This window comes from Manis javanica, chromosome X (genome assembly GCF_040802235.1).
Source record: "Manis javanica isolate MJ-LG chromosome X, MJ_LKY, whole genome shotgun sequence".
NCBI lineage: Eukaryota > Metazoa > Chordata > Mammalia > Pholidota > Manidae > Manis > Manis javanica.
The window spans coordinates 98,636,986-98,659,778 of record NC_133174.1 but is presented as its reverse complement, the minus strand read 5'-3'; the positions used below and the strand labels follow the sequence as shown (position 1 = coordinate 98,659,778).

The following is a 22,793-nucleotide window of genomic DNA, read 5'->3' as shown; positions in this document are numbered from 1 at the left end:
TATGTGTACTCCGCAGATGGAGGGATTCTGGTTACCAAAAGTTGTCAGGACCTTTCCTTTCTTCTGTCTTCCTTCATTCCTTGCTCAAAAACTGACAGCAGCTTCCCACTGCCTATGGGATCAAGTCCAAAGTCCTTTTCATAAGCCTTACCATAACTTGTTCTTGCCAAAACCCTTAACAAGTCATTCTCTATTCTCCACCAAGTAACTTCTACTTCTACCTACAATAATCCCCTGATTTCACCCCACCCATAAACTCTCTTCCTGATTTTGTCCTACCTAAAAAGCCTCAATGCTTCTAATTAGAAAATACTAGGAACAACATAGAAAGGATTTTATAGTGAGGTCATCTGGAGAAATCCTGAAGACCCTTCTGCTTACAGAGGTCATCTCGGACTCCAAGGAGACTATGAATTCTCTAGCCAAGTGGAAGTGCATCTCTCAGTTTTGCAATAGTAAGACCAATGCCACAAAGGCAGTGGTCAAAGCTCTGTGCAGTGCACTTTACCCAGCCAAACCTTATCTCCTACTGAAAGCCTTGCCCGTTTCCTTTTGCCCAGGTGATTTCTCTGTCTGAGGCACACAGGGTAAACTGTCCACAGGCATTCAATTCTCAGCTCAGAGTTACCTCTGCAGAGAAGCCTTTCCTGACTGCCCTGGCTGAAGTACCTCCCTATAACCCTCCATCCCAGACCCTTCTTTCTCTCCTGCTTGGCACGTACCAATATAAGTGGTGATGATATATTTATTTGCTTTCTAAATCTGCATTCCCATTGAGATGTATGCTCCACAAGGCCTGAGATTTTGTCTGTCTTGTTCACCATTGTGCCCCCAACAGCTATAATAGGGCTGGGCATTCAGGAGGTGCTCATTGGATATTTGTTGGCTGAATGGAAAAGATGTTTCACCTGGCAGCTACTTTGTGTGATTTTTCGCTAGGTAGAGAAAAAGTGTCCTAAGGACAAAGCCTTTGTCATAGTCTGGGCTATGGCATGGGCGTTTTTACTGCGTGGTGTTCTAGCCTTGAATGTTCCAAAGGGGTGATCTGGTGGGGGGTGGGAGTAGGGAGTGAGGTGGGAGTAGGGAGTTTGGCATGTTTTCTGCGTGTCTGGGTAGTGGAGGGAGTCATTGCAGGGGAGCAGGTACAATGAAGTCAAAAGGAAAGATGGAAGGGGCTATCCTGACAGGCAAATGCTGAAGCCTACATCTGTCAGGGGAAAGGAAATCTTGGTCCTGGAGCAGGAAGGGGCATTCGGTATCCAAACTGCAGGGTAGTTAGGACATTTTGAGGCTTCAAAGCAAAGTCTAGGGGTCTCTGTGTGAGTAGGAGTGGGGAGTATTATTTCAGGCCTCAGTGAGCTGGTGTGGGAGAGGAGAAGGAGAGAGAGAGAGAAAGCCTGGGGTCTTCACATCTAAAAATAGAATCGAGTGAGAGGGAAAAAGCCCATTTCCTAACCTTAATGCAGTTAGGCAGTGGAATAAACTGTCTGGCAAGGAGGTTGACTCACAGGCATTAAAGGCACTCAAACTAGGTGAGATCAGATCCTAGTGGGGGATTATTGGTACCAGCAAACCCTTCCTGGCTGCAGGCAGTAGGGAAGTGGCAGGAGTGCAATGGATCCACAGAGACCTTTTGCAGGGCCAGTCCTCAGAGGCAACCACACTTCTGTGCCCTCACACATACGTGCTCACACTCTTGCACCCTGAATAGATGGAAGTGACCCTGATCCATCTTGTCTGTCTCATTGATGATGAAAGGGCTATTGCACTACAGGATTTTATCCCTCCCTACTGACTAGTCACTTCTATAATCCTTGTGTGCCACTGCCAACAAGTGTCCAAATGTTCCAGGCCTCCTGAGTCAGGAGAGATTCAACAACCTTGCAAATTTACCTTCACGCACACAGGCATGTGCACATATACACATGTAGTCTGTGTATTTTCTTTACACACATTTCCTCTCTCTCCTCTAACCAGAGCCAGTTTCAACAGACAGCAGCTGGACTCATTCATCCTTATGTCTCTCTGGTTCCCAGAGGGCACCTCTTACCTGTCTGACCCTCAACTCCTCCTAGCTTCTCTTGACGAAAGGTAGGCACTTTCTCTGCTTCCAGAGGTATGTTTGGTACCTCCCCAAGGCCCAGCAATGGCTATAGAAGTGCCCGTTCCTGCCCTGAGAGTGCAAGGAAAATACAGACTTGCCCCAGGTCCTGTAGAAGAGGCCAGGTTTTTCCCTCGCCTTTCCCCCCACCACATTCTCTAGTTCTTCCCTTTGGCAGCAGAAAACTCAAGAGCCTCCTCAGTTCTGCTGAAGGGCAGGGAAAGAGTAAGACCCACATGAAATGGATCAACTAGTAGACTGAGAACTTGAAACTGTGCCAGTGGCCCAGGGAGGAAATGGAGCGCAGCAGGCAGGGAATGAAAGGGGAAGGGCCCCAGCTGAGAAGCCAATGACCACAAATGGCCCTTCAGGGGCGGGGCGGGCCAAAGCTGCCCTGCTCTGCTCACTGTTGACTCTGAGCCGAGAGCATGGCATCTTTCAGGGCTGGCCAGTGGCAAAACTGTGAGGTGGTGGGAGCTGGTTTCTAGCATCCCCTGACTAGTTTTCCTCCTCATTTTGAGGTCTCCTTTCCCAGACTCACTTGTGCATCCAGGTGAGAAATGGTGGGCCGTGGCCATAAGGCTAAATTCTCCAAAGCTGTGTGTGGCTGTAAATAGATTGTATTTGAGTAGGAAAAGAGAAGGATGGTGATCTGTGATGGAATACATCCTGGAAACTGTACACAATATTAGCAGGTTTCTCTCCTGCAGGACTTCTCAGAACCTTTAATATGCTAATGTGCAATATGCTAATGTGCATCGATAAAATCAAAGAGGGGGATATAGCATTTTTCAAACATGTTTGGTCACAGAATCTTTTTCTCTTATTTTTGTAGAGCAGTGTTACAGGACTAGTGTTTCATTTGATGTATTTCCCCTCTCAGATAACTTGTGCATTTTCACAACTGGCTTAACTACCTACACCTAAAATAGCGACTGTGACGGCGAGAACCTAGGTACTCTTATAGTTAGTGGAGGCAGCCATGGTTACACTGGATTGACCACCAGGCTATAAGGGTGATATTTTTGACCAGAGGGCCCTGGAGGTAAGGCTGTTGGTCTGCTCTTACCCAGACAGACCCAAGTACTTTTAATATTTTGCTTTTTTGTGCTGTGTCTAGGTGACTAGTATGGAGGGACATGTCTATTTCTCATGCTGACACACTCATGTTTAAGAGGTGGTCCTTCCTGAAGCATTTGACACTTGTGACCTTGTTCTCACTGAAACCACCAGTCCCCCAAACTCTATTCTCTAAAGCCCCCTGGACCTGCAGCCTCAAGAAGAGCTTGCTGGGAGCCCCAGTCCTGTCTCTGGGCTTTCTCATATGCGTGGGTGAACCAAGCACTTCTTTACAGTGTACAGAACTGAGAAGATGGGGCACTGGGGACAACTGTGCCTTGCCACACTGCTCCTCTGCTAGACCACTAAGTGGCCTGACCAGACAGGCCCCACCAGCGACCTCCACCACCTCATGTCACAAGAACTGAGATTCTCCTTAGTGTAGTGAGGAGGGGTGGGCAGCAAGATGTTCTTTTGATTTAGGCCTGGTGAGAGCCAGTTTTCTGAGAGCAAGATGTTCTCATTCATTAAACCAAATGCTTCAAAGGTAAGAACTGTGTAATACCAAGCTGTTCATGAAAGTGCAGTGTCCCCTGTACTCTGCGCCAGTTAGAGCACCCCTGTATTCAATTCTGGACAGGACCCCTAGGAGGGCCTTCTCACAAATCAGAGTGTTACCAAAGTGACTGAGACGCTATACAGTCACTAGGCTAAGGCCTTTTCTAGGTCCTGGACCACTGTGAAAACTGTACACCCAGGGGGAAGACATGTAGGTACACTTAACATTTTACATACAATTCCAGGAAGTTCATGGACTGCCCACACACACACCCTAGATTAAGAAGCTCAATTGTGGAATCACACCACAAAAGGAATGTGAGCAAATTGGGTGGATTTAGCCAAAAACGTAAAAGAAAATCAAAGTCAAAGACAGATCGCCTTGAAGAAATGTGGTAGCTATTTTCAGATATCTTAAAGTGGTTGCCAAGAGGAAGAGGAAGGAAAAAAGTTACTGAAAGATTGCTTTCGGCTCCGTTTCAGAGAAGTTTCTAATCAGACAATGGCATGGGCTCCCTTAGGAGACAGTGAGAGTTAAAAATTTGAAGGCGGAACCTCACATTTCTTCGCACCCATGTATTTCTGTCTGTCACTAAGATCCTTCCTAGTTGATCTCAGAGTCTCAATCTTGCCAACAAACAACCCCCAAGAGGCCAGAGCAGATGGAGGTGGCCTCAAGCTCCCAACTGCCTGTCCCCTCCCTCTGCCCCGCCCACCTTCATAACTATCTTACTAGCCCCCTTACTAGGGCTCTCAGGGTTTGCAGGGCACCAGCTAGTTAATCTGATAAACTCATCTGCACTAATGGGATCATGAATGCTAATGAATTAATGTGTTCCCTTCCCAAGTGACATATTTGCATTTTAACAGAGGTCTTCAGGAGATAATGCCTTAACTCAAAGGAGCGATTAGTGTTGAAATTTCGGCTGTTGGGCTGTGTAGTAAAGGAGATATTTTTGGAAAGGGAGCCTTTTTCTACCCTTCATATCATACCGTGTGCTAGAAGATGAAAAAACATGTCTCTGCCCTTGAGAGGTTTATAGTTTATAAGGTTGGGGGATTACAATGGCTGACCTTTATTGAGCCCCCACCAAAGTGTGGGGCCCTGTGCTAAGTGCTACAGACATATTACCTTTGAATCCCTACAACCACCAGCTTCTGATGTAATAAGTATTTTGCAGATAAAGGAGCTGGGCCTCAGAGGGGTTAAGTAACTTAGTACCGTATCTCAGTGACTCCAGATGTCAGAGGCAACATTTTCTTGGGTCTCCCTGGAAGAAAAAGGGGCTGCCAACCAAACTACAGTGCCCCATAGATTGTAAGAAGCATTTCAGTTTCAGAAATAATAAAATTGTGTCTTCGGAACCATGAAATACAGGAAGTGGCAAAGCCAGCTCCAGAGTACACACTCCGGCTAATGCTGTACACGGAACCCAGGTGGGAACTGGCTGGGTAATGCTCTCTGATGCGATAATATTAGAGCAAGCACATATTAATATTTTAATACAAAATAATTACACAAAGACTGATGAGGTTGCACACTGAGTCAGAAGTCAATGGCAGCACATGTCAATGGGGTCATGAACCTCAGTAGTGGAGAGAAAACAGGGATAGGATTCCAGGTAGTAGAGGGACTAGGCTGCACAGGGCCTGGGGCTGAGGTGGGGGGGCGGTAGGTACTGTCAGGCACCCTTACAGCAGGGAAGTTAGAGGGTATGGCACACTGGTGGGCTTGGCTCAAGTGAAGGGGTTCACTAGGGAAACATGAGATTGCCTGATGAGATGGGAAAGGGAAGGAAAGTGAACTGGCAGATGGTCTTCAAAGGCCAGGATGAGAGATTTTGATTTGATATGACAGGTAAAGGGGCAATTACTGATTCTCACAAGTTAATGCCAACATATTAGGAGAAGCCCATTCTGGCCACCAGGATGAATGAGAGCTCTCACCTCACAGCTAGAGGTTTCCAGGGAGGCGGGGGTTAAAAACAAGCACTGCTCAAGAGGGTCATGTTATCAAAGGCAACAGAGTTCCAGGGTATTAAGAACCCTGAACTCTCAGCTCTCCCTTGATATGCAGTCCCCTCTTTCTGGGTGCATTCCCCACCTGGAAGAGAAAGTAGCAGAGTCATGGCTGCTATTCATGCACCCTTCTCCCCTTGGTAATGGCAGAGGGGCAGAGGGTAGGGATACAGCCTGGATGATGTAATATCTCCCTCCTGTCCACAAACAAGGGTTTGTTGAGTTGCTATGATGTGCTCAAGGTGTCCATCACAGCCCTGCATGCCACATGGATCCAAGAGGCCACTCTCTGAAGAGCTCACTGCCTCACTGAGGAGAAAGGTGAACACACAGGAAGTCAAGGCAATGTGCGATTGTGCTATTGAGTGCTAAATTGTGGTAGGAAAATGATCTGGATTCCAAAACAGAGCAGAAAGAAGTGTGGGTGACTATTTGTTTTTTACATTTTTCTGTATTCTCAAAGTTTTCCACTATGTATAGGCATTACTTTAATAATCAGGGAAAATTGAATTTTTAGAAAAGGAGGGCAGCCAATGAAGGTTAGAATGATCAGGAAAAGTTTCACAGCAGAGGCCTGATGAGCTTGTTAGTTAGATAATGCAATGGGAGGATCTGCAGAAGTGGTGAAAAGGGGCCACCACAGACTGGGGTAACAGCAGGATAAGCACAGAGAGAGGAATAAGCTCTGAGTGGGGAACAGTGGGGCAGGGAGAATAAGGAGACTGGTGGAGCTTGAGGGTGGGGAAGAATCAGGTCAGAGGGCTGTATATCTGGTGAAGCTCAGCTGTTGGGGACAGCAGGTCTCTGATACCAGGGAGAAGAGTTTCTATTTGATATTGTAAGCAAAAGGGAGCTATTATAGGCTCTTGAGCAGGGAAGTGACATGATGAAAGATGTTTTAAGGGATTCCTTTGGCAGCAGCACTGAAGGATCAGTTGGCGGGGAGGGGGAGGCAGCAGGCAGGAGTACTTCCAGTCAGGAGGCTGCTGCAGTGATCTGGCTGTGAGGTAAGGAGCGCCAGCTATGATGGCAGCAGCGGGAATGGTCAAGAAGGCATGGATTCATGAGGCATTTGTGAGAGATGAACAGCCAAGACACAGTGGTGATTGATGGGAGCGGGGAGGATGTGACTGATTCCAAGGCCCAGTCCCTGGGCTGCTGAAAGAGTGATGGTGTCACTCATAGAGACAGATATCCAGGGAAGGGCTCAGGGCTGGGGAGCTGCCTGGAGGGTAAGGTTGGAGAGGAGATCCTGAGTTTGATTTTAGCTGTGGCGAATTTAAAGTGATGGTAAACTCCAAAGAGAAAATGTCTTTATAGGTAAAAATGAAATGGAACTGGAACTCAGGTTAAAAGCCAGACTTTATCATTTCCAGCAATCACCCAGAATTCCAAAGCAGGACAAACTGTATTTAGACTGAGTGTAGAAACCTCTAGAAAGGGCAGGGGGTGGAAGGCGATGGTGGTGAGTGAAAAAGCAGACCCAATAGCCAATTCTGATTTGAATTTTGCAGGTGACAGACTCTGTGTTAACAGCAGGCTGATGGGTCTGTTTAAAAATCCCCCTCCTTTTTCTCTGTCAGTGAGCGATTTCCCTACATATTAGAAAGATTACAGCTCGACCGTAGGTGATGAGATGAATATGGAACAACACTTGCTTTATTAATCATATCTGCATTCTCTGTGATTTTACTGATGATGGCAACAGAGCCAGTGCGACACACAGCGCCTTCACCAGCCCTATGAGTGGGCTGGTTTTCAGAGTCCCAGCCTACAGACGCAAGATTCAGACTTCTAGCCATCCTGATACAGGATTGGAGACAAGCTCTGTTAAAAAATTATCTGGTATCTCAGTTTCCTCCTGTGTCAAAGCATCTGTAACTGACCTGCCTGGGTCTGGGTTAGAAGTGGGAAGAGAGAGGGAACAGTTACCAAAGGGAAAAATGTAGAGATAAAAGACAAAATTTGGGAGAGAAACAGTGAATGCAGATTGTAGCAGAATTTCCAACCTGAGAGGTCTTGACACTTACCTGGTTGACTCCTAAGCCATTTGTCACCACCATGCCCTCTTCTTTCCATGTGAAATATCATAAATAGGGCAACTGCCCTAGTCACGGACTTGCATTCTCTCTTCTCAATCCCCCACCTCCATAAGCATCTTCCACGCAGGACACCTGCCCACATCTCAGCCACCCTCCTTCCAATCATCAAGCCACCGCAAACCAGCATCCAGAAGACTGATCAGAAATCACAACAAAAATCTTCAGGAGGGAAATGCTGGAGACCGCGGGTTGACTATGCAGTGTGTGTGTGTGCGTGCGCGCATGCACACTGGTGTGCACGTGTGCATGCGAGTGTTCATCCACCAGTCTAGCCATCTGTTCCTGTTTTCCCAGTGGGTTTGGATCAGAGCAAAGGAAGGCCTGTTTGGGTGGTCCTGCCCCCAGAACTGAGCTCCCTTGGCAGTTAAGAGCCCAGAGCCTGGGCAGACTTACTCTCCACTCATCTAACTTTAGGAGGCATCATTCCCTCCCACAAGAACCTAGAAGAAGGAGAGAGTTAACATCTCACAGATATCCTTTCCACATAGCTGCAGTTCTCAATTAGCTTCCAACCCAAGGATGGGGGTCTCATGCCCGACCCCTGCCCAGGGTTGAAATTCAGTGGGCTGGGCAGGGAGGGTAGAGCTGGTAGGGGAAGCAAATGAGCAGGCTGAGGCCTCCGCCATCACCCTCCCATCCATCCACCTGTGGAGTCCTTGCTTATTTCTCTCATACCAGCTGTAACAACAGGGCTCCAGCTGGCACTGAAGTGCTGTGGTAGCTCTCGCAGTGTCCTGGCACAGCTGTGACCTCCACTGGGATGATCCCAAGTGCTGAGAGGTGTTTTCAAACTGATTCTGCCAGAGAACTGGAAAGGTTCTCTCCTTGCTCTTGGCAGCTCTCAGGGCTCTTGGGAGCTTGAAGCAGACAGTCCCTACCTCCAGCATTCCTGTTGGGGGTATAGTACTCAGCACCCCAGCTCGGCTGTCATCCCAACCCCATGCTGCAGCTAGATTCCCCATTGCTCCCTCCTTCAGGTATTGGCACAGAAGGTGCAAATCTACTTTACTTGGTATGGTTAACTGATCAACTCATTGTGGTCTTAGCTCCAGTGAAATTCTGCCCCATCAAGGCCCTGCAGGCATGGGGCAAAGAAAGTGTGAGTACTGAGGCTAAGAGCAGGAAACGGCTGAGACAAAAATGAATCCCGAAACTCTATATTTTGTGGTTCACCAGCCCCACTGATGCCATAAGTGCCTTTTGGATCTGACCCTCCTCTCTATGCGTGCTGCCACCACCCTTACTTACCTCTCACATGGATTGCTGTAGTATTTTACAAACTGATCTCAATCCCTCCGTATTCCAATCAAGTCAGCTTTCAATCACACAGCTAACCATCCTAACACACTTGATGCTAATTGTCCAACAGCCCTTCAGGCTCTCCTCAAGCCCAAACTCCTCTAGCTGACATCACAGGTCCTCCAAACACAGGTACCCCCATACCTTGCAAGCCATGCCCCCTGCAACTGTGCCTCCCACACACATCCTCTCCTCTCAGTCAGAGGAGACCTCTCAGCCTTCCTTGATCGCATCGTGACCATCTCCACCTCTGGCCTTTTCCCTACCTCCGCCTCCCCCTTGGAGGCCTGCTCCATTTCTAGTCAACAATCTCAAGCTCATACATTATTCAAAAACTAACTCAAGTTCAACCTCTTCTGGGGAGCCTTCTCCCTCCATTCTAGCCCATGCTGCTTGCTATCTCTGTACCCTGAACCCTTATGGTGCTTACTATTTAGAGCACATAATGTGGTATGTAATTTTTTCCCAACTTGTATTATTCTTAGTTGTTTCATATGAATAAGCATGATTTTTCTGTTAAATTATGAAATTTCTAAGGATCAGGCCCTTTGCTCTCCCCTTCACACTGTAACATTGGCATTGGGCTAGACCCAGGAGCTCTCAAGACACCTGTTTCCTTGCCTTAACTCCAAAATGAAGAAAGGATGAGACGAATGAAGGCCCTCTGAGGATCTTCTTTGTCTGTTCCCTCCCCTTTCTCAAAAGATGTTCCAGGCATTTGAGGAGCTGAGGCTGCCCAGAGAGGCCTAGCCAGCCTATCAGCCGTTGGATATCTAGTTTCAGTGCAGTCCCACCTCCTAAAGCTTTCCTAGTGATCAATAATGCTGCTTAAGTGATCAATCTGAGACACAATGGGCTGCAGGGGCCAGCGTTTGATTAACTGGAGAAAATAAATGTATGCTAGAGACAGAGCAGGGAGGGAGGGGCAGAAGAAAAAGCAGGAAGGAAGATGAGCTGTGGCAAGGTAGAGGGAGGTTTTATGAATGCGGATATGATATGGAGCAGGGTAGCTCTTTACTGATCTGATTCAACAACTGAAGTAAGTACTTCCTGAGGCAACTATATAATCTGCAGTCTTTTTCAGAACCTGGTAAATATCCCAGGGCTGCTGGGCACTCTTTGACCTTGGCAGGATCACTATTGCAATGGTACACTGAGGACCTAAGGGGCTGCAGGCTCCATATTGGATGAAGAAATGGGTGTGGGATGGAGACTCCAGGGGCCCCTAAGAAAAGGCTTGGGCCTTAAGCTGTGCTCATTGGCTGAATCCATAGAAATCCCAAACTCTGGCATCCCTCAGTTCTCCACCCAAGCAGTGACTGATATCCATGATGATATGGGACAGGTAGCCAATCTGCAAGGATGATATCAGCATTACCTTCTCTCTCTGTCCGTTGGTATCCACACTAAACTTCCTTCTGAGGCTCTGGGGCTAAAGATTTAATTATTTGGCATTTAACAACAAATAAGGAGGTCCTTTCTAAACTTTTTCTCATGGGCCCAAATTTCCAGCTATACCACTAATCAAAATTTTTCTGGGAAAAACAGTGTTATCTGGAAAAAACAGAGCAGATGGTGTATTATTGTGAGAAAGTTCCTCCGTTAATCTATTGATTCCTGTTTTTCTCACTGAAAACCCATCCTTCACATATATTATTACTCTCCCCATTATTAGGCTCAAGGCCGTACAATCATCTTTGACTCTTTTCCTTCCTTATCCAACTCATCAAATTGGTAGGTAAATCAGGTTTCTTCTACTTCCAGTATCTGTCCATCCATCTATCTCCTTTTATTCCCATCCAGCTATTCTATATTCTAACAGCCTCCTAACTGGTCTTCACACCTCCAGGATGGCTCCCTTTTAATCAATCTGCCAAAGAGGAAAAAAAGAAAAGAAAAAAGAAAAATGAGTTTGAATCTAATCAAGGCTAGAGTTACAATCTGCTTATGAGAGATACTGGGGATAGTAGAACAAGGTAAATGACAACAAGAGGAAGCAAGACAGACCCTAATGTGGGACAGTGTACAGAACAACTAACCTGACTTCTCTAACAAGTCAAAGAGAGAGGACTATTGAAAGGACTTAAGAGACATAATGACCAAATATCATGTGTGGAGCTTTTTAGGATCTTGAGTCCAACAAGTCAACTGTAAAAAGTGTTTTGAGATGACTGAAGACATGATATTATGGACTGGGTAATGGATAATACAAAAGTATTAATGTTACTTTTGTTAGATGTGTTAATGGTACTGCGGTTGTATGAGGAAATGTCCATTTTTTTAGAGACATATAAGAAGTATTAGGGGGTGAAATGACATGATCAATGTTTAAAATTAATTTTAAAATAGTTTAGCAAAGACAAAAAGATAAATTAAGCAAATATGGCAAAGTCCTGATAATTACTTAATGTGGATAATGGGTATATAGGGTTATTGTACTATTTTCTCTCTCTTTTTTTAGAAAAGTTCATAGTAAAGAACAAAAACAATAGTCACCCACTATGCCCCAGTCTACCTTCCTAGCTTTATCTTCCACTCCTTCCACAACTCTCTATGGCACAGCTGCCCCATGTCCTTGCTCAAGTGATTCTTGTCTGAACTTCATTCCTTCATTTACTCATTAACTCAGTTGTTTATTCAACAAGTATCTATTAAGGACCTCTTATATGCACCAGATGCTGCAGATGCAAAGAGGACTGAGAGAGAGGAAGACAAGGGGCCTCCTCCATCTCAATTCCATTCTCAGCAACTAGCATGGCACCCTGCACATAGTAAGTGCTCGATAAATGTTTATTGACTGCTGTGCAGGGGGAGGTGTGGTAAAATCCCTGTCGAATATGAACCAACAAGGATTCGATCCAACACAACAAATGCTTATTGAACACCTACCGTGAGTAAGGCATTGTGTGCTATGGGGATAAAAAACAAGAGATGAAAAGCACCAGGCTCTTCACTGAACTTATAATGTAGCTAAGACATACACATATGAGAAGTTCTATCTGTATGGGAAGAATATATGAATTCATGAGTTCAGTGATGATAATGAGGTGTATCAGTGATGTAATTGCCAAATGTATTTTAGAGACAGTAAGTGCAGGAGAAATTTGGAGGAGGGAGAGAGTTCACTTCAGTCTAGAATGATCAGAGAAGACTTCACAGAGGAGTTGAATTTGAATGCAGAGTTGAAGGACAGGTATAGTGGTATTGGACAGGTCAGGAGTACAAGCAGAGAGGAGAGGGCATTCCTGGTGAGATGCAAAAAATATACAAAATGTATGAGAGACATGTTTAGGAAATCCTGTGAAAAGAAATGTGGCTGGGATATAGGGTCCACATAGGCTGTGTTTCTCAAGTAGACCAAGTACATCAGTGTCACTTGAGGGAGCTAGTTAAAATGCATATTCCTAGACTCCAGCTCCCAGAAGCAGAAGCTAAGGTGGTGGTACCCAGGAATCTACATTTTCACAAGTTCCCTGAAGTGATTTTGAGATACACTAAAATTTGCAAATCTGTGATGTGAGCAAAGAGTGGGAAATTAAGTTGGAAGAATACACAGCATAATGTTAGGCCCACTCAAAGACAGCCATGAATTCCAAACTAAGGAAGCTGAAACTTATAGGCCATCAGGTGTCACCCCTCAAAGATGTTGATCAGAAATGTCATGAATACAGGATATTTAGGAATATTAATCTGGCAGGTGTGTGTATTATGAACTGGAAAGGAAAGAGATTAGTGCAGTGTAGACATGAGTTGTTGGCAGGGGGTGCGGTGGACCAGGGTAGAGTCAGAGATGGTTCTGAGGTTTCTCGTCTGGGAGACTAGAAAGCCTGTGTAACACAAACCATCTTTGAGAGATAATGAGATGAGTCTGTGAATGTTGAGTCTGATGTGATGGCCTACCATCCAAGAGGAAATGTTCAGCAAGTAGCTGGAATTAAAGGACTGAAATATTAGAGAGGGGTTAAGTTTGGGCTGGAGAAGTGGCAATAGCCAGGAGAGGGGTGAGAGGGAAGCCCTGACATGGCCACATGTTCTTGCCAACAGAGGAAGTGAAAGGCAAGAGGAGCCAGAGAACACTCAGATTTGAGGGGTAGGAGGAGAAGCTAGCAAAACAGAAATAAGGAAGAGTCACTGGGGTGGAAGGAGACCCAGACAGTACAACCAGGCAGAGAGCTCTTCAAAAAGATAGGAATGGCTCAGAGCGTGGCTAATGCCAAAGTGAAGCTGAGGCTCAGAAAAGGTCACTAGCTATGGCATGCATACAGAGAAACCTACTCATCACACTTATGAGCAGGCACACTGGCTCCTACATATAACAGGCAGACCCCCCTTCAACTCTCTCTCTCTCACTGTACGTGTGACACACACACACACACACACACACACACACACACACACACACACACACACACACACACACACACACACACACACACACACACACACACACACACACACACACACACACACACACATTTCTAAGCTCACTTTCTGATTGCCCAGGGGAGTAGGGGCCCGCTCCTTACTCTCCTAGCTCAGCTGGAAAGGATGGAAGATAGCAGGCCCCTCCCCTTGTTCCCTCCCCTGCCCCTCTGCCTCTAGCCCTCAGATTTCTCAGCAAAGATGTAAGGTCCAGCCCATTTTGACAATCCTTCATTTTGGCTGCTGATAACGCAAGAGAATGTTTTTCTTTTTGAATTTATGGTAAGAAGAAAAACAAGTCCTTGAGAGAAGAGCCAGAACAGAATTTTCTGCTGCGAATGCTAATAGCCTGAAGGCTGGCCCGAAGCTGAAGCTAATGGGTGTGGCTTCCTCCCAGGGGCCCATCCAAGCACAGGGTCTTCACCCAGAATCAATGGGGATGGTCCCAGTCCCCTAGAAGCATTGCTAGGGCCTCTGTGAAGGCATGAACCCCCAGAAGCCAAGCTTATCTGCAAGAGTCTTAACTTCCCACATTGGCTCTAGGTGTGTGTGAATAAGCATATATAGGTGTATGTGTGTGTGATTAGCATGTGTTTTTTATGGCTTCAGCTAGGCTAGAGGCTCCAAAAGAACTGGGATCCTTCTTTTATTGCTTTGGTGCCACCTTGTCAGGGTGGCTTGTCTGGTGCTGGCCCTGGAGCCCAGTCATTTCTGCAGAGTGGGGGTGGGTGGGTGTCGGGGGACTTCCATCCTGCATCTACCTGTGCTCCCTCAAAGGGCTGACAGGGGCACTACTGTAGTGGGGCAGTGCCAGACCAATGCCTCTCTTCCATCCATACCCCCCTGAACTTACCCCCACACCCCAGGACTGCAGCTGCCTCACTCTGCCTCCCCACCCCCATGCCTAGCCCTGCAGGTTGCTCTTGCCAGCAATCCCAGGGCTTTCCTGTTGCACTTTTTCAACCTACTATTGCTCCCAAAGGATCTTGTTGGTGGCAAAATCTGCCAATGGAGCCATGAGTCACTTCCCAAGACCCTGGAACTACAGCACTCCCCAGAGGGAGAGGTTGGCTGACTCCCCCTCAGCCTCCAGGAGTCCACAGCTCCCTCACCCAGGGAGGCAGAAGCTCCATGGCCCTGTCTGAAGCCACACAACCAAGAGCATCACTAGCCTGTGTTTCCGGAGATATTTGCTGGTGGGGGCAGCTAGCCCCACCCTTCTGCAGGACGCCTCAAGTCTGGAAGATGCTCAGAGCCAGGAGCCTAGGGCTCCTACCACCCAACCGTACCCAGATAGAAATTTTAACTGGCACTTAGAAAAAGTACCCTAAGGGAATAATAAAAGAAAAATTCGAAAGTACTAAGCCGGCCTCCTCTCTGATGGCTATCAGCCCTTCCCTGATGGCTATCAGCGCACATTTGCAAGACAGTTGTGGTAGTGGGCGTTTGTGGGGCAGAGGGGAAGATTTCTTCACACACAGCAGGAACGACTGTTTCTCTTCTGCCTGGAGCATCTCTCTTGCCTTCTCAGAAACCTGCAGTGGCTCCCAACTGCCTTTCATGTCAATTTAAACCTTCTGCCTGTGAGCCTCAAAGCCCTCCATAATTATATCCCACCTTCCCACAACCCCACTCCCACACACGCATAATGCACAACTCCAGGCCAGGCACAGACAGGAGACGTCACAGTCCACAAATGCTCCAGCCCGGTCCTGCCACAGGTGCCTAAAAGCCCCAGCAAGGGAGCCCTCCTCTGCCTCCTGTCAAAATGTAAATGTTACCTGAGACCTGAAGGCAGTAAACCACAATCAACTGCTAACACCTTGGCCAGGCAGGGAGTCTGTCATCAGATTTGCCTCAAGGGTCTAAGGGGCGGGGGAGGGGACCCAGAGGAACCAGGAGCAGCCACTGCGAGGGGTGCTCTGACGTTGAAGCCATCTCTGTTATGACTTTACCTAGGGCTCCAGTCTGACTCAGTGTTTCTATTTAAACCGGTCAAACCCACTAATCCTCCCTGTACCCAATCTTGCCTTTCCTACACACACACGGTCTTATTTCACTTCAGGGGTACCCTCATGCCAAGCTGCTGAGGCTGAATTGCTTCTCACATGAGAAAAAGAAGCCACGAAATTGGGTAGAAGCTGGCATGTCTGCCTGGACATGGCAAGTCTTGTTGAGGTCTCCCTCGGGAGAGCTGAGAGCTTTTACACAGTGACAACAGCAAAGGCTTCCTGGGAAGCTGGAAAGTGGATTCCCGTGATTCTCCTGCAGTGAGTTTGACGGGCAGGGAAGGGAATGGAGAGGCAAGGGTCCCCCAGCTGAGAGACCTGGTGGCTGAAATACCACACTACTCGGGCCTTTCAGGCCAATGTGTGCACCCTTTACCCCAGCCTTCACTCCAGTGGGGAAAACTCACTTGGGGCTTCTCTCTGAGTCAGCATAGATCCGCCACCCTCCACCTGAGAAGGGTGCCCCCAAGGGAGTCTTGGTCTCACAGCAATTTCTCCAATGGACAGAAGTCCAGAGACTGCCTCGCCCTCTGCAAGAGCTGCAAGATGCTGAGACCACCAGGTGGACTCCAGGGTTCTGCAGCTGGACTAAGATGCCAAGAGGAGGGGGCAATTCTGGCAGAATTCAGAGTACACTGTGATTTCAAGAGATTTTGGTGGCAGCTACATGGGTGCCACCTGTTTCTGGGGAAAGGTGTCAAGCATTTGCCCCTGCACTGGTTTGAGTGTGTGTGCGCTGGAGGCCCAGGAACTCAGGTGTGGATGGGCACGACTACCACAGTTGGGAACGTTTTTTTCCAGAATGGAGTTCTTAAGGGCCCTGGTGGAGGTGTCTACAGTAGCTTGGCCTGGGGGTTGGCTGTGTGTTTAGCACTGGGGGGCAGCAGGTACTGGATCTGCGGTAGTTTCTCAGGGACACTCTGAGACACACACACACTCACATACACACTCTCCAAGGAGTAGAAACAGTGTGAATGTGAGTGTGTGTGTGTGTGTGTGTGTGTGTGCGCGCGCGCGCGCGCGTGTGCCCACACGTTTTAGCAGTGCTGGGGAGGGGGTGCGTGTAAGTATGTGTTTGGGTGACTGCCTGATTAGCAACCTGGTGGGAGGGGGCAAGTGTAGCTGTGTGTGTGTGTGTGTGTGTGTGTGTGTTTCCTCTTTGGATGGCGGTGACTGTGTAGCTGAGTGCTGGGTTTATGGTGCGGCTGTGTGTGCGCGTCTGTGTCCGCGTGTGAACATGGCCCCGGGAACCACGCACATGCTTCAAACAGCTGTTTCTGGCAACCCTGGGGCTCGGGCTTCTCTGGGCACCCCGGCTAAGGGGCCACCTCCCAGCAGCCCGGCCCCTTGTCTCCCCAGGTCTCCCAACTGTGCCCACGGCCCCGGCGCACACACAAAGCCTCCATAATGAACGCGCTGCTCTCCCCTGCGCACGGCTCCTCACCCTGCACCCCGGCGGCTACGCAAGCCCGCCAAGCCGGCGACTCACCGGGGCAGTAGGCACGCAACCGGCCGTTCCCCCCGCCCGCCCAAACTCCTGCCGACCCGACGCTCGGCACCCCGCCCTGGCCGCGGCTCCTGGAGGGTGCCCAAGCGCCCGTCGCCTCCGAGCCGGCCCGGGGCGGCACGCTCCCGCCGCGACCCACCCCGGGCCGGGCTGAAGACTGCGGGCGCGCCCCCCCTGAAGGCAGCGCGCCTCTTACCTTCCTCCTCCGCCTTCTCTTCCTCCTCTTCGGCGGCGCGGCAGCTCCGGTGGAGGAGCAGCAGCGGCGGCGACGGCGGCGGGACTAGGGCGCCCGCGTCCCCGAGCCCGGCACGGGCGTGGGGCTCAGTGGCGCCGAGCGGAGGGGCGGACAGTGGCTGGCGGGGCGGCAACAGCCGGCCCGAGTCGCGGGGAGCTGGCGCGCAGGCGGCGGGCTGCGGGCAGGCTGGCAGCGGCGCGCGGGGGCTCCTCGGGCGGGCTCCATGGCTGCGCCGCGGGCGGCACCATCGCCCTGGCTCGCTCGCCGCTCTCTCGCTCCAGGAGTGCGGCAGGCGGCGAGGTGACGGATGGCGGCGAGGCGGCCGGACAGCCGAGGAGGGGAGGGGAGAAGGGGCGGGGGGAAGGGGAGGAGTGGGGGAGGGGAGGGGAAGGAAAGAGGGGAGTGCAGAATGAGGGGCCTCTCCGGCGCCTCGCGACCCTCGAGTGCTGGCGTCAGTTTCCCCGAATCGGAACGCGGCTTAAAGGCACAGCTCCCGACTCGGGTCGCAACTAAAAATAAACACAAAATTGGCAGTTGGGGAAAGACTCTCCCAAGATACAACCTAGCAACCCAGCCACCCAGCCCCGCGTTGCCTCACTTCGTGAACCTGACGGTTCGGCTGGGCTCTGCCGGGAACTGCCGGCTGCTAAGAAGGCAAGTCAATTTCCAAAGTGAACCCGGGAAAGTGGGGTGGGGGTGGGGGGGGGAGTAATTGAGGAGAAAGGGCAGCTGGAACACTCGCTTCGGGACTCCAGTCCCTGGCCGCTGACCTTGCTTCCCGAGCTCCCCCTCGCCCCCTGTTTGCTTGCCTTCAGCTGGGGTCGCCCTCCCTGCAGCTCCCCTTTTGGTCGCCACCACCAACATCCATACGCACCTTGAGTTTTGGCTGCGGCTCCTGCTCGCAGCGCCTCTCCCCAGCACTGGAGTGCGAGCTGTTCTGAGTCCAGGCCCAGCCCGGGAGCCCACCTCAGGAAGAGAGCGATCTGCCAGCTGGCAGAGGTCCGCTTAGACCATGCGGATGGCTTGATAAGACGGGAAGGAGGTTAAGGTGTGTGTGCGTTTGTGTTAACCAGCAGGGAGTGGGAGGGTCCTGCCCGCGCACCCCCCTCCTCAAAGGAGAGTAGCACACAGCACAGTGCCTGATGAATGATCTCAGGACATTTTTGAGAGACACGCTGTGAATACTAAGCATGTAGCAGGCGAGATTCAAGAAAGGCTCTTGGTCTCCTAGCTGGCTGCGGAACCATTTAGAGGAGTTTTGAGGACCAAGAAGAAAGGCCACTCTCCCTCTTCCCCAAAGGGCAGCCTCACTGAGCACTCAGAGGGACTGGGAAGCTAGACAGGGTGACAGAGGGGTGAAATTGAGTCTAGGGAGGAGAAAAGCAGAAGGAAGTGATTGAGTTGAAGAGCCTCTGGTGATGCCAAATCACGGTGAATTTCCAAGTGTCAGAGGCTCCTCAGAGAGACAGCTAACACTGGCATATGTGGGCCTCAGCAGTTCTGTGGTGAACAGTGAGCTAGCTCTCCTCAATCTCTCCTGTGCTTGGACTCTGGAAGGGAGCCTTTTGGTAAAGAAGGACCCAGTCCAGCTGGACTCCCTCCCTCACCTCCAGTTCTATTTAAACATCTCAGTAGAACCTCAGAAGAGGCTGGAGGGCTACTGAGGGGCAATCATGGGCAAGGGGATGGTCTTGTAAGCTGTGTGGCATTTCCATAACATGGAGAAAAGCTCTGGGTGTGGGGCTCCCTGGGTCCCTGCAGCTAGGATCAGCAGTGGAGTAGCTGACTAGCAGATTTGGTCATTCGTCCACTGAACACACTTTTTGCTTCCTTCCTGGCACTTCCTCCCTTGAAAAAAAAAGGATGGAAATTCCCTGCATCTGGATGGGGGTAGTAGCCTAGTCTGGGAAAACAAGTTGATGGAATTATTAAAAACGAATGGTGAGTGAAAGTAAAGACACACAGGGAAAAAACATGCAACATTCCTGATAAACGCGCAAGCAGACCCACACAGAAGAAGCTGCTCTGAGGAACACAACACACACACAGGGACACACATGCAGTCACACATGGGAACACAGACATACTGAGCTAGTACAAAAAAAAAGAAAAAGTCTAGCCAGAGAAGTGACTCAGACTTGATTTCTAATCCTTCTGAAAGAGAGAGGTGAAGACAAGCAGGGAAGAGTTGGCCTCCGGTCTCCAGGGATTGGAGAGGGAGCCGGGAACCAGCTGCCCAGTATGAATAATGCTATTTGCATCCAGACAGTCCCTGGCTGGTTTCCTTGGGGTGGTGTCTGGGGGTGAGGGTGGGGGGGGGGAGAAGAATCCCCTCTGGAGTCCCCTGATCCTTACCCAGTTTGTTCCTTATTAACATTTATATTAGTAACACAGATACCAACAAGTTGGTCTGTATCAGTTCTTACAATAAAACTCAATGGGTTAATAAGGAAAAAAAGTGCATTTTACAATTTTGATTAGCCGTCTTCTGCTGCTCACTGGGCTCACTGGGCTCACTGGAAGCATATGCTTGGGCTCCAGTCATCTGCTGAGCTGTAAACAATCTGCTGTGCCGTGACAAAGGAGAGAGTATTGGGAAGGACTGTGCCACTGGACAAATGTGAAAGTGAGGGCTCCTGGGTGACCAGTGGGGTACTGTCCGGTTTGGAATAGTAATTATATGCACAGCTTTTGGAGTCTGCTTCTTATTAGAGGTATGACCTTTGGTAGGTCACTTACCCTCTCTGAGCCTTACCTGTGGGATGAAGATGATGACAGAACTTACCTCATAGAGTTTCTGGGAGTAGTAAACGAAATAATGGATGTGAAAGATCTTAGCAAATGGTCTCTTGTCAGTCTTTCTCAAGACCAATCTACCTCCTAGTCATCTACTAAAACGCTCCCTATTTTGTTCTTATTCACCTAACTTCTGTCTGAAGTGATGTGGCATTTGCATTGTTTCTTGCTCTTGGTCAATGTGAGTTCTCAAGCTTGTGTACACTTTGGTTGATTTCACTTCCAAAGGGAGAATGCCCCCAGCCCCCTTCCCCTGCCCCTCAGAGAATCATATAGGTCGGATTTTTTTGTTTTTTTGTTTCTGTTGTATGACCACTGTGTATACTTCCTCTGCACAATAGAAATGAGGGAGGAGGGAAGGCAGGAAGCAAGGTACAGAGAGGGCTCTTCATCATTCTTAACCCCATGCCAAAAATGCAGCAAAATGAAAGCTTGAGTGTAAAACCAGGCCCCTTGATCCAGTTTCATTGAAAGCTGGTGAGGTGGATCCCCTCGGGATAATAGTTCAGTCTCTTCAAATCTTGTAACAATTAGATGATGAATGATCTTCCAGCCAGAAGCCCATTTCCTATTGAAATCAATACATTGAGATGAAGCTAATAGGTGACACTATTTTTCTCCCCTGTACACCAAGAGTAGATGGAGGCAGCCCAGCCTCATTGGCACCTTGGGCTGTAATCAGCAATTAACAACCAAGCACCCAACTCACCATTAACTGAGAATCCAGGGATAAGTGGACAGAGACTCTCTTGGCCTCCAGTAGTAATAGTAATACTGATTACCATTTATCGACCCATCGCTCACTGCAAGCTGGGCACTTGGCTAATGATCCTAGGAAAAGGAGGTTAGTTTTTCATCCCAGGGGATACAATTAGTTCTACTCCCTTGGTAGGACCTCTAGCCAGCCTTGAGAGCTTTACATGCATTATCTCATTTCATGATCACCATAACCTTACTTAGGGCACATCATTGTCTTTATTTTAGAGAGGAGGAAGCCAAGATTCATGTAGCAGTAAGTAGCAGAACCTGGGCTTCTAACTATGTAATGACAATGAATAGTAATAATAATTATGATTGCTAATGTTTATTGAGCACTTATTTTGGGCCAGGCACTGTGCTAGCATTTTGTATGCATTGTCACATTTAATCTTCACAATAAATGGGAGAGGGTAAGTACTGTGATTATGACAATTTTAAAGGAAAACAAAGGCTCTGAAAAGTTAAGTAATCTCCACAAGGTCACATAGCTAGGGGAGTCTGATCCAGAATTTGAACCCATGCCAATTTGACTGCAATAGTTCGAGTGTCTCCAAAAAAGACTGACTGCAGGCCTACAACTGGGGTTACACAGCTGAGACAGGTTGCTAGCCTTTTCCAGAGACATTCTAAACTGCCTGCCTCTGTTGCGGCAACCCAGCCATCTACTAGCACCCAGGAAAAGATGAATAAGCAAAGAACGGGGCATCACTGATGAAGTGCAGCTGCCTAAGGCGGCAAGAGGAACCCCTGGGTGGCAAGGCAGGCTCCGGGATGGTAAAAGGAGGGATGGCATGATCAGAAAATGCAAGGAGGAAATCCACTTTACAAATTTTAATCTCCAGCCCTTTATTCTCCATCCTGCCTTTCAGCAAGACACCCATGCATCCTAAAGCATCTGGGGCCAACCAGGGCTCTGGTTTGGGACAGGGTGGGTACAAAAAGAGAAGAAACTCTGGACCTCCTGAGTTACTGGAGAAACTTAGAGCTAGCAGGGAAGCTGGGTAACAGAGAGAGCACAGGAGAAAGATGGAGAAGGAAAGGCCATTTGAAGGATTTGTCACTAGGAGGAGGGAGGACAAAAGGCTGGGCCATTATGCTATGAGGGCTTTTCAGTGGTCCTTTGTGTGGTACCTGAGCTTGCCCACACAGTGTGGGCTGGGAGACCTGAAGCCAACAACTGCAGGCCCATGAGCTACAAACTGCCTGCCAGCCAGCCTTTTCCCCAGCCTTGGCTGGCTGGCGCCTTCTCCCCTCAAACATAGATGCTGAGGAAGGCCCCCTGCCTGCTAGTTCCTTGGGTCCCACCAGGCTCCCATCTTCCCTGTGTATATTCATGCCTCTCCCCTGCAGAACTCGCTGGGGACATGCCCAGTCATGGGAGGGGTATCCCCGGGTCAGAACAGGGGTTCGTTCTACAGTGGTGTCCTGTGACTGTAATGGGGTCACTCAGTTCTTGACTCTTCTCTGGGGCTTGGGGTCAGAGGCATGCTCTTTGCATCAATACAGCCCAGGCCTCTGGTATGGCTGGTTCCTTAGCCTTCCCTCCTGCTCATCTCACATACCTTACAATTATTGGCTTAATAAGATTTCCTTTCAGTATCCAACCCGTACCTCCCCTCTCTTCCTAGGTCCTCTATGAGTGCCCTCCACCAGACAGTTGCTCAGGCTCTCGGTGTTTCCTGAATGCAATTTCTGACCCCCATCAAATGTATCCATTCCTTGTCCTAGTCCTAGGTAATCCAATAAACACTTCTGTACTTAGGTAAACACAGACCTTAACTGGCACTGCTTCTCAAAGCACCCACACAGAGAATCCCTAACCATAGAATAAAGGGAGACTGTGGAGGAGAAGGCCAAAGTGGCCCGAAGTGTCAAATGTCTTCAAAGTTTTACACTTCATTTCAAAAATGTGAATTTTTACATGTAC

The 22,793-nt window shown here is 48.9% G+C and overlaps 1 protein-coding gene across 4 annotated transcripts in view; it reads right to left on the bottom strand.

Moving 5' to 3' along the window:
* FRMPD3 (FERM and PDZ domain containing 3) overlaps positions 1-18,404 on the bottom strand; it is a 123,448-nt gene extending 105,044 nt beyond the window's left edge. The window contains exons 1-2 of one of the 4 annotated variants that reach the window (XM_036991440.2): positions 18,186-18,404; positions 17,273-17,820 (exon numbers count right to left, since the gene is read on the bottom strand). The gene's annotated coding sequence lies outside the window, so the exon portion shown is untranslated. The remainder of the gene's footprint in view (positions 1-17,272; positions 17,821-18,185) is intronic. The other 3 variants (XM_073227565.1, XM_036991441.2, XM_073227569.1) reach the window with 3 other exon arrangements.
* Positions 18,405-22,793: the final 4,389 nt, after the last annotated feature.